The sequence below is a fragment of the Phacochoerus africanus genome, chromosome 4 (genome assembly GCF_016906955.1).
Source record: "Phacochoerus africanus isolate WHEZ1 chromosome 4, ROS_Pafr_v1, whole genome shotgun sequence".
Lineage (NCBI taxonomy): Eukaryota > Metazoa > Chordata > Mammalia > Artiodactyla > Suidae > Phacochoerus > Phacochoerus africanus.
This window is the reverse complement of record NC_062547.1, coordinates 125,635,706-125,648,691: the sequence shown is the minus strand read 5'-3', so window position 1 is coordinate 125,648,691 and position 12,986 is coordinate 125,635,706. Positions and strand designations below refer to the sequence as shown.

The 12,986-nt window shown below is 37.0% G+C and overlaps 1 protein-coding gene across 2 annotated transcripts in view; it reads right to left on the bottom strand.

Moving 5' to 3' along the window:
- Positions 1–12,043, bottom strand: part of LOC125126265 (zinc finger protein 474-like) — a 55,037-nt gene extending 42,994 nt beyond the window's left edge. For both annotated transcript variants that reach the window (XM_047778495.1, XM_047778494.1), the window contains exon 1: positions 11,854–12,043. The gene's annotated coding sequence lies outside the window, so the exon portion shown is untranslated. The remainder of the gene's footprint in view (positions 1–11,853) is intronic.
- Positions 12,044–12,986: the final 943 nt, after the last annotated feature.

Below are 12,986 nucleotides of genomic sequence, written 5' to 3'. Positions count from 1 at the left end.
GAAAAACGAACACTTCTGTGCTAGTGGGAACATAAGTTGGTGCAGCTACTTTGGAAAACAGAATGGAGGTTCCTTAAAAAACTAAATATAGAGTTACCATGTGATCCTGCAATTCCACTCCTAAGCATATACCCAGAGAAAGCTCTAATATAAAAAGATACATGCACCCCAATATTCATAGCAGCACTATTTATAACAATCAAGACATGGAAACAACAGATGAATGGATAAAGAAGATGTGGTATATATTCACAATAGAATATTACTCAGCCATAAAAAAGAACGAAATAAAGCCATTTTCAGCAAGATGGATGAACCTAGAGATTATCATACTAAGTGAGGTAAGCCAGACAGAGAAAGACAAGTATTATAATTTTTAGCTTACATGTGGAAGCTAAAAAAAAAATGAAACAATGAACTTATTTACAAAACAGAAACAGACTCACAGACATAGAAAACAAACTTATGGTACAGTTCCCACTGTGGCTCATCAAGTTAAGAACCTGACTAGTATCCGTGAGAATGCAGGCTTGATCCCTGGCCTCGCTCAGTGGGTTAAGGATCTGGCGATGTCACAAGCTATAGTGTAAATCTGAAGCTCAGATCCCATGTTGCTGTGGTTGTGGTGTAGTCTGGCAGTGGCAGCTCCAATTCGAGCCCTAGTCTGGGGACTTCCATATGCTGCAGGTAAGGCCCTAAAAAGAAAAAAACAAAAAACAAAAAACTTATGGTTACCAAAGGGGAAAGGATGGGGGGGGAAATAAATTATGAGTTTGGGATTAACACATACACACTCCTATATATAAAAAAATAACCAACAAGGGCCTACTGTATGGCATAGGGAACTATATTAAAAATCTTGTAATAGCCTATAATAGGCAAAAATTTTTAAAGAATACACATGTGTATGTATAAATATATATATATATATTATATAACTAAATCACTTTGATGAACTCCTGAAACAAACACAACATTGTAAATTCACCACATTTCAATTTTTTAAAAATTTAAAAAGAAGACGGAATAGAAGATTGAGTGGCTGTGGGTGAAACAAAGGAGAGCACCGGAAGAGGCTAATGTTGGGGGCTCTCAGGTGAGGCTCCATGAGGGCTTGTCACTGCTACTCAGATGCAAAAGACATATGATGTTCTTTAGTCTTTATATCTTGCACTATGTCTAGAGAGTATCTGCAGTCCTGGAACTTTGTGATAATCTTATTAGAGAAGGTAAGAAGGCTTTGTCACATCAAAAATGAGAAATTATATTCAGATATTACCGATTGTCAGTGATGTCCGGTATGAAAGAAGAAGGAGGCCACCTCACGGGTGTAAAAGCAGTGACCAGCTCAGGCTTGCAGAGCTTGACTGTGGATGGGCCTCTTTCTTCATCTCTAAGGAAAGCAAGGTGGGGTCTCTAGTTCTATCCAGACTTATGAAACAACTTAAGATAGAGATATACTGAGTAAAGGGCTGAAAACCCAACGGGGATAATACCTGATTATTAACACTTATTCAACAGAAATAAAAAGAACTTGGTTGAGAAGCTCTGAATTTCCTCTAGAATTTTGAAGCTATTATGAAAATTATCTATTATTTTGGTGTTTGCTCCAGGAACAAAGTCCACTCAACTCTTTGGCCCAGAATTCTCTCAGAACAGGTAGTTCTTGCACTTCCTGAGGCTGGTTGTTTGATTCCCCAGTGTTCCCATATTCTTGTAATAAATTCCCTACTGTTTGAGTACATTAAAAGGCTTGGGTAGAACTGGATATTTAAATAATTCCTTCAGCCCAGAATGCTGCTTCTGGCAGTGGAGTTCAGAACAGATATTTAGTGACAATGTTTCTGAGTTCCCATTACCACGACCACCTTATTCATTAGAGATATTTCAAATAACCCAATCTTTTCATCTGTGAGTTATCAGGCTAACTATTACAATATGTTTACTCCACATACATATCTAGTATCTACATATTTGTTAGAATTGTATGTTGCTACAGATAAAAAGATTTCTACTCCAGTCATTTAAAGAAACAGAGGTATATCTTTTTATCAAAGTAAGGAGTCTTTTTTGAAAAAAGCAATCTGATTCTTAGTAATACCAATGCTTCAGTGATGGTCCTAGCCTTTCCCTCATGGGTGCAACTACTGCACTATTACTACGGTAATATTTGAATTATGTCATTCTACTATCTTCATCTAGGACAGATGGACAGATCCTAGGGTGCCCAATTCCAGAATCTAGTATAGCTCTTTTCCTATGTGGGTTTTCTGTGAAGGTTTGTGGTTAGCCCAGCTTCCAAGTGAACTTTTCAGAGAATTCCTTCAGCCTAGGTCCATGGGATACCAACAACACTCACCATGAGCATCCTCTTCCTTTCATTCTCCTCCTTCACCTTTCCTGTCCCTTTAGACCTAGAAGTCCCATCTACAAAGGCTACTCTGTTCAAAGACAGAGATGGCAAATAACTCCTAAGGTGACTAAAAAGGCTTTTAGTCTATCTTAAGAATTATTTCATTATCCTGGATCCCCTAATGGGAAACTGCAGATGAGATGCATGTAGTAAGTTCTCATTTGCTTTCAGTGTGCTTTAAAAATTTCTTATTTCTGCTTTTTCTATTCACTGTTCTTTTCTCACAGTTGCCTTCTTAAGCTTCCATTTAGGTGTTGTAAGCTGGTTTTCATTTATTTGCTCACAGTTTTTCTAGTTTTCTAATTTTTCAAATACTGGAATCTTACAATACCACCAAGTATATGTGAAAAATAGAATAGGCTGAAACATCTCAAGGCATTATGAAATCAATACTTGAAAATGCATAGATTTTAATGTCTTTTAAAATACCATGTGGAAGGATGACACAATTTTAGGCTAAAACTTTATCTTTTTTGGTTAATTACAAAATTCCAGTTACAAAATTAAGATTGAAACAGATTCAGTTACACTAAAGACTGTTACATTGTTGGTGAATTACAACAACTTTATTTAGTCCAACAATGGATAGTGTCCATTTCAGTAATTACAGCTAGAAGACTATTCCTGTACTACTTATTAATAAGCTTTTTCTGGGAATCTCCGCTGAAAAGTTTATTTGGAAACTTCTTGTCACCTATAAATACCCCAAGAGTTAAAATAATCAAACTCTCCTTGACATGGTATTTGAGATAGGCTAACTGAAGAGGAAAATGTGGTTTTAATTTTTGTTGACCGAAATGTCATGTGTTTCATATATAAAATGGTTTACTTGGAACTGAACAGATAAAGCAATCCAAAATTTATTCTATTTTAATGTTGCAAAATCATCTGGTATTTTTGTGAGGAAATGCCATGAATTGATTCAAATAATATAAAAACTATTTTTTTTACTACACATTTCTGATTTTAAGATGAGTCATAAATAATTTTTCACAAAGTAAGTATATGTATTTCCATCCTTTCAATGAACATAACAGACTTGCTTAACAAGAGGCTGGAATCTTATTAGTTATATTTATTATCACTTCAGTGAGCACTCTGCTTCCAGTTGCTCACACGCAAACACACAGATACACACACACCTCCACACATTTCTCTCCATATTCCTTCTAGTTCAAGAGAATAGATTGGTAATCATTTCCAATCTTCATTTGGCAACAAATCCATGCCAGCATGCCAGTTCATCTAGCATTTATTGGGTAATGATGTGCTGGATTGTAACGAGGTCAGATTGTACTAATAAGGACATTGAATTCTGAGTCTTTCTCCACTCACGTATTGTTCCTATTGCCAATCTTCAGTACTTTTCATTTTGTTATTTATTCGTGTCACAGCAATTGTACCAAAATAACCTTAACCACATCTTTTGACGTGGGAGAAGTCATAGTGTTGGTCAAGGCAGGTGAAACGATAATGAAGGTATCTTCCTTTGCCACAGTTCATCAACTAGGTTCTGGATCTTACTGTGGGCTTGCGTGGGAGAAGTGGGGTCAGGAAAGGAGAGCAAAAGAAAAAGTAAAAGGGGCTTGTAGACAAACTAAAAAATATTTAGAATTTTTGGCCCCATATGATCGCCTACAATAATTTGACAGAAAAGTAAACATCTTACTTATACTAGTCATCTTCTTATACTTTCTTTCTGCTCACTTTCTCCTCTCCTGTCCTCTTCTGCTTTCTGGGTCTTAATGCTCCTCCCTGCCCATATTCTTTCACTCCTGTCTCCATTCTTCCATTGAAATTGGATAACCTCTTGTGATACTATATTCATTCACATATAAACATTTTCACCTTTGTCACTGATGTCGCTGGTTATTCCTCCTGAATGTTTTTCTTGCCGTGCAGGTGAGTGGATGGGCCTCACCATCCACATGTTGTTACAGGTATAGTGAGTGAATAACCATGCCCGCCCTCCTTCTAATCCTTCTTTTTTCAGAGTAGTTACATTCAACTACTTAAATTATAAAACAAATCCTAATCCTTCCCTTATTAAATGTTCTGTGATTGCTGCACTATTCTCAAAGTCCAAACTCTTGACCATGAAAGTCCCCTATAATGTGGTCCCTCCCTAAGCCTCTGCTTTGATCTCCCTTGACTCTCTCCCATGGGTACTGTGCTTTAACCACGTTCACAACTCTTGGTTTCTCAAATAAACCAAACTTGCTCTCATTCCAGGGTAGGTTTGAGAGAGAGTGGAAAGGGGCTTTGAACATACTCTTGCCACTGCCTAGAATCTTTCCCCATTATTTACACAGCTTTCTCATTTCGTTTTCCAGATCTCTGTTTAAATATCAATGCAAAGACTACTCTTTCTCAAGTAATTTCCTTGTTTCTCTGTAAAACATACACACACACAAAATCGCAAGACACAATGCGTCTACACAGACATGTGTGCACACACGTACACATACATGCATATACATCATAGAGACACAGGTGAACACACACAAGCACATATGTATCACTGCTGTCACCACCATCACAGTTACGTCACAGTTATGACACTGCTGTTTATTTTGTTCCCAGTACTTACAGAATATGTTTTTACCTTGTTTGTTTGTTTACATGTGTTTTATATGTTTCTTTCACTTGAATGTAACCTCCAAGAACATTAGGGGCCCATTTTCTCTTTACATAGTTGTATCCCCAGCACCTAGGCCACTGCCAGGTGCATTGTAGGCACTGACAAAATATGCTGAATGTTGAAAGAGCTGAGTGAGATTAGTTTGATTTTAAACTAAATTTTTAAACAAAAATTATGCACATTATTTAAGTAGAGGAATAAAAACAGAAAAGGACTTTTAGAAAGGGTTATAACTTCATTTTATAGTGTTTTCTCAAGTCTTAAGGATATCTGAACATCTAACCCTGTTTAAATCCTCCTAACACTACTAACTCAAGGAATTAGTATTCTAGATTTAGGAGTACGACCAGTCAGGACTTTGTATCTGTGGGGTTTGCACCTGCAGAATCAACAAACATCAGATATTTAAGGAGGAGATGGGATTAAGATGGCGGAATAGAAGGACTGGAGCGCAACTTCTCTCCTAAAAACAGCAAAATTCACAACTAAAGGCTGAGCAGTCTTCAACCAAATGGACCAGAAACCTTAAAAAAGATATCCTACTCCAGAAGACAAAGAGGAGGCCACATCATGAGGTAGGAGGTGTGATTACACAATATAACCTCCCGGGTGGGAAGCCCCACAGACTGGAAACTAACTGGTTCACAGAGACTCACCTACAGGAGTGAGAGTTCTGAGCCCCACATTAAACTCCCATGTGTGGGGATCTGGCACTGGGAGAAAGAGCCCCTGGAGCATCTGGCATTGAAGGCCAGTGGGGCTTGTGCACAGGAGCTCCACAGGATGGGGTGGGGTGGGGAGACCCCATTCTTAAAAGGTGCACACAGACATTCACGTGCATTGGGTCCCAAGGCAAAGCAGAGTCCCCATGGGAATCTGAGTCAAACCTGACTGCAGTACTTGGAGGACATCCTGAATGTGGCTTGTTGTGAGGGAAGGACATTGGAAGCAAAGCTCTCGGGAATACTCGGAGGTGGCCACTTTGGGAAAATCTAGCCCCACCCATCAGTCAGGGCTGAGAAGCCCCAGGGCAAACAACAATCCAGGTGGGATCACAGCCCCACCCCTCAGTAAACAAGCTGCCTAAAGACCCCTCAGGCACACAGTTGCCTCTAATCCCATCCAGAGACTAAGTCCCACCCACCAGAGGGACTGGAATCAGCTACATCTACCAGTGAGCAGGCATCAGCCCCTCCCATGAGGAAGCCTACAGCAAGCCCCCATACCAATCTCAGCCACAAGCGGGGGAAGACACCAGAAGTAAGAGAGGCTACAACTCTATTATCTGTAAAAAGGTCACCACACCAAAAACCTATAAAAATGAAAAGACAGAGAACTATAACTCAGATGAGGGAGAAAGGAAAAACCCCAGAAAATCAGCTAAGCAATGAGGAGATTCTCAGCCTCCAGGAAAAAGACTTTAGACTGTTGATGCTGAAGATGATGCAAGACATTGGAAATAAACTGGAGGCAAAGATGGATAACTTACAGGAAACACTGAGCAAAGAGATACCAGATATTTAAATATTTTTTAAAGTCCAGTAAGTTTCAAAGAGAAAAACTTGAATTTGCTGCACACTAGAAATTATTTACATAGAGTTTACCTTGTATTTACAATAATTTATGCAGCGTTTACTTTGTGTTAGGTATTGCAAGCAATCTAGAGATGATTTAAAAACATATGAGAGGATGTATGCATAGGTCCTATGCAAAGATGATACCGTTTTGTATAAGGGACTTGAGCATCCATGGATTTTGTTAGCCACAGGGGGTCTGGGAACCAGTTGCCCAAGGATACTGAGGGAAGACTGTCCACATACCAAACCCAAGAGAAATGAGAATCCAGCCAAAAACTATATACTGGGTCAAGCCTGGTATCTCATGGTAAAGACTGTTTATCAAGTAATGAGCAACCAGCATCTATGGCAAGGAACTCCCCCAGAACAGAGCTAGACAAACATACCACAGATGGCCTCATGACTAAGCAGACATATGCACTGGGTCTGGTGCTATAAGACTAGGTAGAAAACTGAAGGAAGGAAAATCACAGAGTTAGGCTTTTCTGAACTGAGATTATTCATATATCATCTCCTTGACTACATGTGTTCTGAGTGCAGATGACTTTCAAAGTTTAATTCTCCTTAGAAGTTATGTTTCTTCTGAAGAGAGTCCCCAAAGTACTGTGCACTCAGAGGAAGAGCAGTTTCAAGGCCACAGTTCTTTAAATGTCGGTGTATAATTTTGGAAGATATTTAATCAGAATTCCTTGAAGATTATAGCAAGGATTGACAAACTACTGCTGAGGCTAAACCTTGTTTTGTAAATAAAGTGTCACTGGAACAGAGCCATACTTATTCATTTATGTATTTGTCTTTGACTGCTTCTGCCTTACACGACAGAGTATATGGCCTATCAGACCTAAATTATATACTATATGGCCATTTACAGGAAAAGTTTCCTAACCCCTAAATTAGAGCATACAAATGAAGACTCCATTTTATTTTAATGGTGAAACATCCAATTATTAATCAATGTGAATTTACAAGATAGCGCTCAAAGCAACCAGAATCCTACCAAGTTTTTTGCTTGCAGAGAACTCCACTCGCCTCCTCTTAAGAGTCTTCTCGGAAGTAAATGTTCAGCTGCATTGCATTCTGGACATTCTATTTGCAATTTGTCATCACTTTTAACCTATTAACAACTTGCATCCTTTACATTTTCCCTTCCTGTTGCCCCTGACATTGTGTATGCCTCTTGCTGTACTTGTGTACTATAATATTTAGAAAATGCTTCTACTATGTTTTTAAGATTCCACAGGAATCTCTACTGCTTCTTTAGGGAGGGTGTTCTGGAATCATTCACATTCTTCTCTCCTTACAACTTATTTCATGAATTGCATATACTGAAAATATTTCATCCACCAGAGAGTTTGGGGAAATTATTTAAAATAATAAAATAATATTCATTTAAATTATATGGACCCAGAGAAGAAACAGACATATCAAGGTCCAGTTTGTGAACAAATTTCTCTTACATATAACATATAAGATCCAATTTGTAAGATAAGCTGGAAAATGCAACTGACAGAAGCGACAGTTTACATTCTCAGGCTCAAAAGAAATGGCTATTTTATGACAATGATAGCAAATCTGGAAAGCCTGAGGAAATATTTTTCCTTAGTAAACATTTTAGTTCACTGATAATTTTATGTCAATTCATAGGAATGCATAAAAATATTTAAGCAGATGCTTATTTTACCAGGCCTAGGGTTTTTTTCTCTGTAATTGTGAAAAATACATTGTTAAATACACAATTGAGTGGAGATTATAAGTACTGTTTCCTTGCAGAAATTATGAGAGGAGTTTTCTCTCCTCTTTCCCTGTCTACAACAGTGTCTGGAATACAGAAGACATTCAATAAAATTCTGAATGAATGAATGAATGAAAAGTAAGTTAAAACTCTACTCTGTATAAATAGTTTTGAAAAATTCATCCCTTTACTGGGATTTTCATTCTTGAATAAATTTATACCTGTGTACTTCTGACTTTTACTTATTATAGAATCACTTTAAATCAGATTACTACCTAGAGAACAATTTGAACAACATACAAGCAAGAATGCCCAACCTGATTCAACCTCTTGTGCATGGTTTCACTGGCAAGCAGTCATGGAAGGACCCAACTTGCACATCTATTCTGGAAACTTGCTTCATCTCATACAAGCCAAAATGAGCTGACTTATTAAAAACTAATAATGCCAATAAAGGCAAATAAACAGATTAATGTATCAGAAAAGAGTCCAGAAATATATGGTCAATTCATTTTTGGTAAAGATGCCAAGGTAATTCAACAGAGGAAAATCTTTTAAACAAATGATGGTGAAACAACTGGATTCATGTAGCAGAAAAGTTAATATTAACTCTCTGCTTTCACCAAAAACAAATATTAACTCAAGATGGATCACAGAACTAAATGTAAAAACTAAACGATAAAGCCTCTAGAAGAACGTATAGGAAAATAATTTATGACCACGACATTTACAAAGATTTCTTAGACAAAACACAAAAGCACCAAACATAGAAGTAAAAGAATTTAAAATTTTACTTCATACAAATTAGAAAGTTCTGTTCTTAAAAAACATCATTAAGAAAATTAAGGAGTTCCCATCGTGGCGCAGTGGTTAACGAATCCGACTAGGAACCATGAGGTTGCGGGTTCGGTCCCTGCCCTTGCTCAGTGGGTTAACAATCCCGCGTTGCCGTGAGCTGTGGTGGAGGTTGCAGATGCGGCTCGGATCCCGCGTTGCTGTGGCTGTGGTGTAGGCCGGTGGCTACAGCTCCGATTCAACCCCTAGCCTGGGAACCTCCATATGCCGCGGGAGCGGCCCAAGAAATAGCAACAACAACAACAACAACAACAGACAAAAAAAAAAAAAAAAAAAAAGGAAAATTAAAAGGTAAACCATAAATTGGGAAGAAATATTTGCAATACATATATTGATACATATATGGCAAGCAATCCAAAATGCTTTGCTTAATACTGGCAAAAGTTTGAGTAGGTTATTCACAACAGAAAATGTATAAAATATCAATAATCTCATTAAATAATAATAAATATAATTCATTGTTATTCATCAGGAAAATGCAAATTAAAACCACAGAGATACCACTATACACCCACTAGAATGGCTTAAAATTTTAAAAACTGCCAATAGTGGAGTTCCCATCATGGTGCAGTGGTTAACAAATCCAACTAGGAACCATGAGGTTGCGGGTTCAGTCCCTGGCCTTGCTGAGTGGGTTAAGGATGCGGCATTGCCATGAGCTGTGGTGTAGTTTGCAGACAAGGCTCAGATTCCGTGTTGCTGGGGCTCTGGCATAGGCCAGTGACTACAGCTCCGATTAGATCCCTAGCCTGGGAACCTCCATATGCTGCGGTAAGCGGCCCTAGAAAAGGCAAAAAGACAACAACAACAACAACAACAAAAATTGCCAATAGCAAGTGTTAGGATCTGAAAAAACCGAAACTTCCATATATGCCTGGTGGGAGTGTGAAATATTATACCCCCTCTGGAGAACCATTTGGCAGTTTTTCATAAAATTAAATCTATACCTACCTGATGACATGGACATTCTAACCCTAAGTAATTATTTAAGAGAAGTGAAAATAGATGTCCACAAAGAGAACATATATAAATGTTCATGACAGCTTTTATTCTTAACAGTGAAAAACTGGAACCAAGATAAAAATACATTAACAACTAAATGGATAAACCAATTATGGCACATTCACAGAATAGAATATTACTCCACAATAAAAATGAGCAAATTATACACAATGATATGGATCTCTTTCAAAATATTATATTGAATAAAAGAAGTCAGATGCAAAAGAGAACACAATTATTTCATTTATATGAATTTCTGTAACAGGAAAAGCTAATCTGGAGGTGACAGATCAGTGATCACTTGCTGGGTAGGTGGGTAGAGAATGAACTACAAAGGTTAATGGTCATGTTCTTATATTGCATCATTGGTGGTAAAGCAGATGTAATCACCAAAACTCATCAAACTGTGTACTTAAAATGGGTGAGTTTTATTATATGTGAATTATATATTAATAAAGATGATATAAAGAAAAAAACATTTTAAATGGGCAAGATAGAATAGATAACTAACAAAAAAGAGAAACAAATCTTCAATGAGTTTGTGTAAAAATACTTAACTTCACGAGTGATAAAGGAAATGCAAATTATAACCACAGTGACATATTATTTCATACCCCTCAGTAAGTTAAACATATATCTATCCTATCATCCATCAGTTTTAGTCTACCTCTGAAGCCAAGATAAACAAAAACATATGTCCACCAAAAGTCTTATGCAAAAATGTTTATAGCAGCTTTAGTTATAGGAGACCAAAACTGATTGACAAATATCAATCAAGAGGAAAATAGATAAGCGGACATGGAATAAATCTATAAAGCAATAATACCTATTATAGGAAATGAACTAATAATATTTACAGCCATAGGAAGAATCTTAAAAGCATTCTGAGCCAAGAAAGTCAGATACAAGAATACATATTGTACGATTCTACCCATATAAAATTCACAAATAGCCAAATCATTCTCTCATAATTGAAATCAGAAGAGTGGCTGCCCATGGAGGGAAGACTGACTGGAAGGGATGAAAGGAAAATTTCTGGGTGATCAACATGCCCTATGCCTTGATTAAGGTGATGGTTTACACGGCTGTAAAAACGTATCAAACTTACTGATTTTTAGGAACTTGAATTCAAGAACTTAGGATCAGTTATATTTCACTCCAGGTGAATTTTATCTCAGTTAAAAAAAAAAAATCTACCAAGTCAATTGAATAACTATATCCTTTTTCACCCCTTTTTGTTCATGGATAATCTGGCTTAAAAACACATAATTCTGAATTAATGTTAAAATAGATTTTATCTACTTTTCTTTAAAGTACATTTTAAAAATCATCCTTTTAAATGGAATTTGATTCTCTCTCGTCATTGAAATATTTAACCCATACTTCACATTATTGCTAAAATCATCTAATGAAGTAAAATATTTGTTAATTTGTTTAGTAATACTTGAAGTTTTTTACTTAAGGACTGATTACTTTTCTTTGGATTCCTTTTCTATAGCAAGGGACTATTTACTACACACTGGTGAGAAGCAAGTGGAAAAGAGCAAGGTTAATGTTGCTAGTTGACAGGCAAAATTTGAGACCTATTAGCTACCAGACAATAGAGAAAGAACACACCTTCTGAGAGGCTCACCTTATAATGTTTGTTCTTTATCTTTCTATTTTGGTTTTGTCATAGCCTGCTGAACCCCTCAGCAGGGAAGCTGGTGGCAACAGGAGCAGAATAGCTGGGAGCTCTAGGATTCACATCCCCTCTTCTGGGAGTTTCTGCAATATGTGAGGCTGGCTGCCTGGAACAGGAACCCCAGCCTTTGTTGCCTGGAGGTATCCTGGCAACCTGTCAACAAAAGGGACAGGAGTGAGTTCTATAGTAACAGATTGGAAAACCCAAAACAAGGGGTGAAGAAACTCAGAAAGAGATGCCAAGATAGGTATGCACCTCAACTTTTTTGGAAAATGACTCTGGGAATTTCACCAATGGACTAAGCATCACACAAAGGCAGGCAGAATAATTTAAGACACAAGGCTTGTCATGGCATGGGAATTGAATGGAGACACAACTTTTTTTCCTAACTAAGAAAAAAAATTACTAATTGCCCTATTGATCTTTTCTAGGGTCTTTAAAAAGGATTACCTATACAGGAGAGCTTGGCCTCTTTGAAAAGAAGGAGATGGATATTCTCCATGGTTTCCAAAGGGTGCTTTGGTCTAAAAATGTTACAAAATGCAACATATAGAAACAAATTAGTTTATTTTCTAATGTGACCTAAGATAGAAAAACATTATTTGAAACTAAGTCAACATGTAAAAATGTATCTAAAATAAAGATTTTTTTAAAAAAAAAACTTCTATTTAAAAATGCTCTGAGCTCCTATGTTAATCATGGTATAATCCTAGAAAAATTCTTTTAAGTATTAAACTTCATGAAATAAAACAAGTTTATTAACATAGGGGGACGATGCATAATCTATTTCTAAATGAAAAAGAGAAGCTACAAAGCAGAATAAATAATATGATCTCATTAATCTATATGTGTGTCTGTCTGTGGGCACATGCCCATATACATGCACTTAAAGAACATATACCAAAATGTTAACAGCAGTTATCACTAAATAATGAAATTAAGAAACATTTCATTAAATATTCTTTAGGGTTAGGAATTAGGGGGGCGGGGAAAACTCTAATCTCCAAGATTCCAAAATCCTGTCCTTCACTCCCAAGAGAACTGAATTGGGATATACAGGTAATTCACAGAACTATCGATTC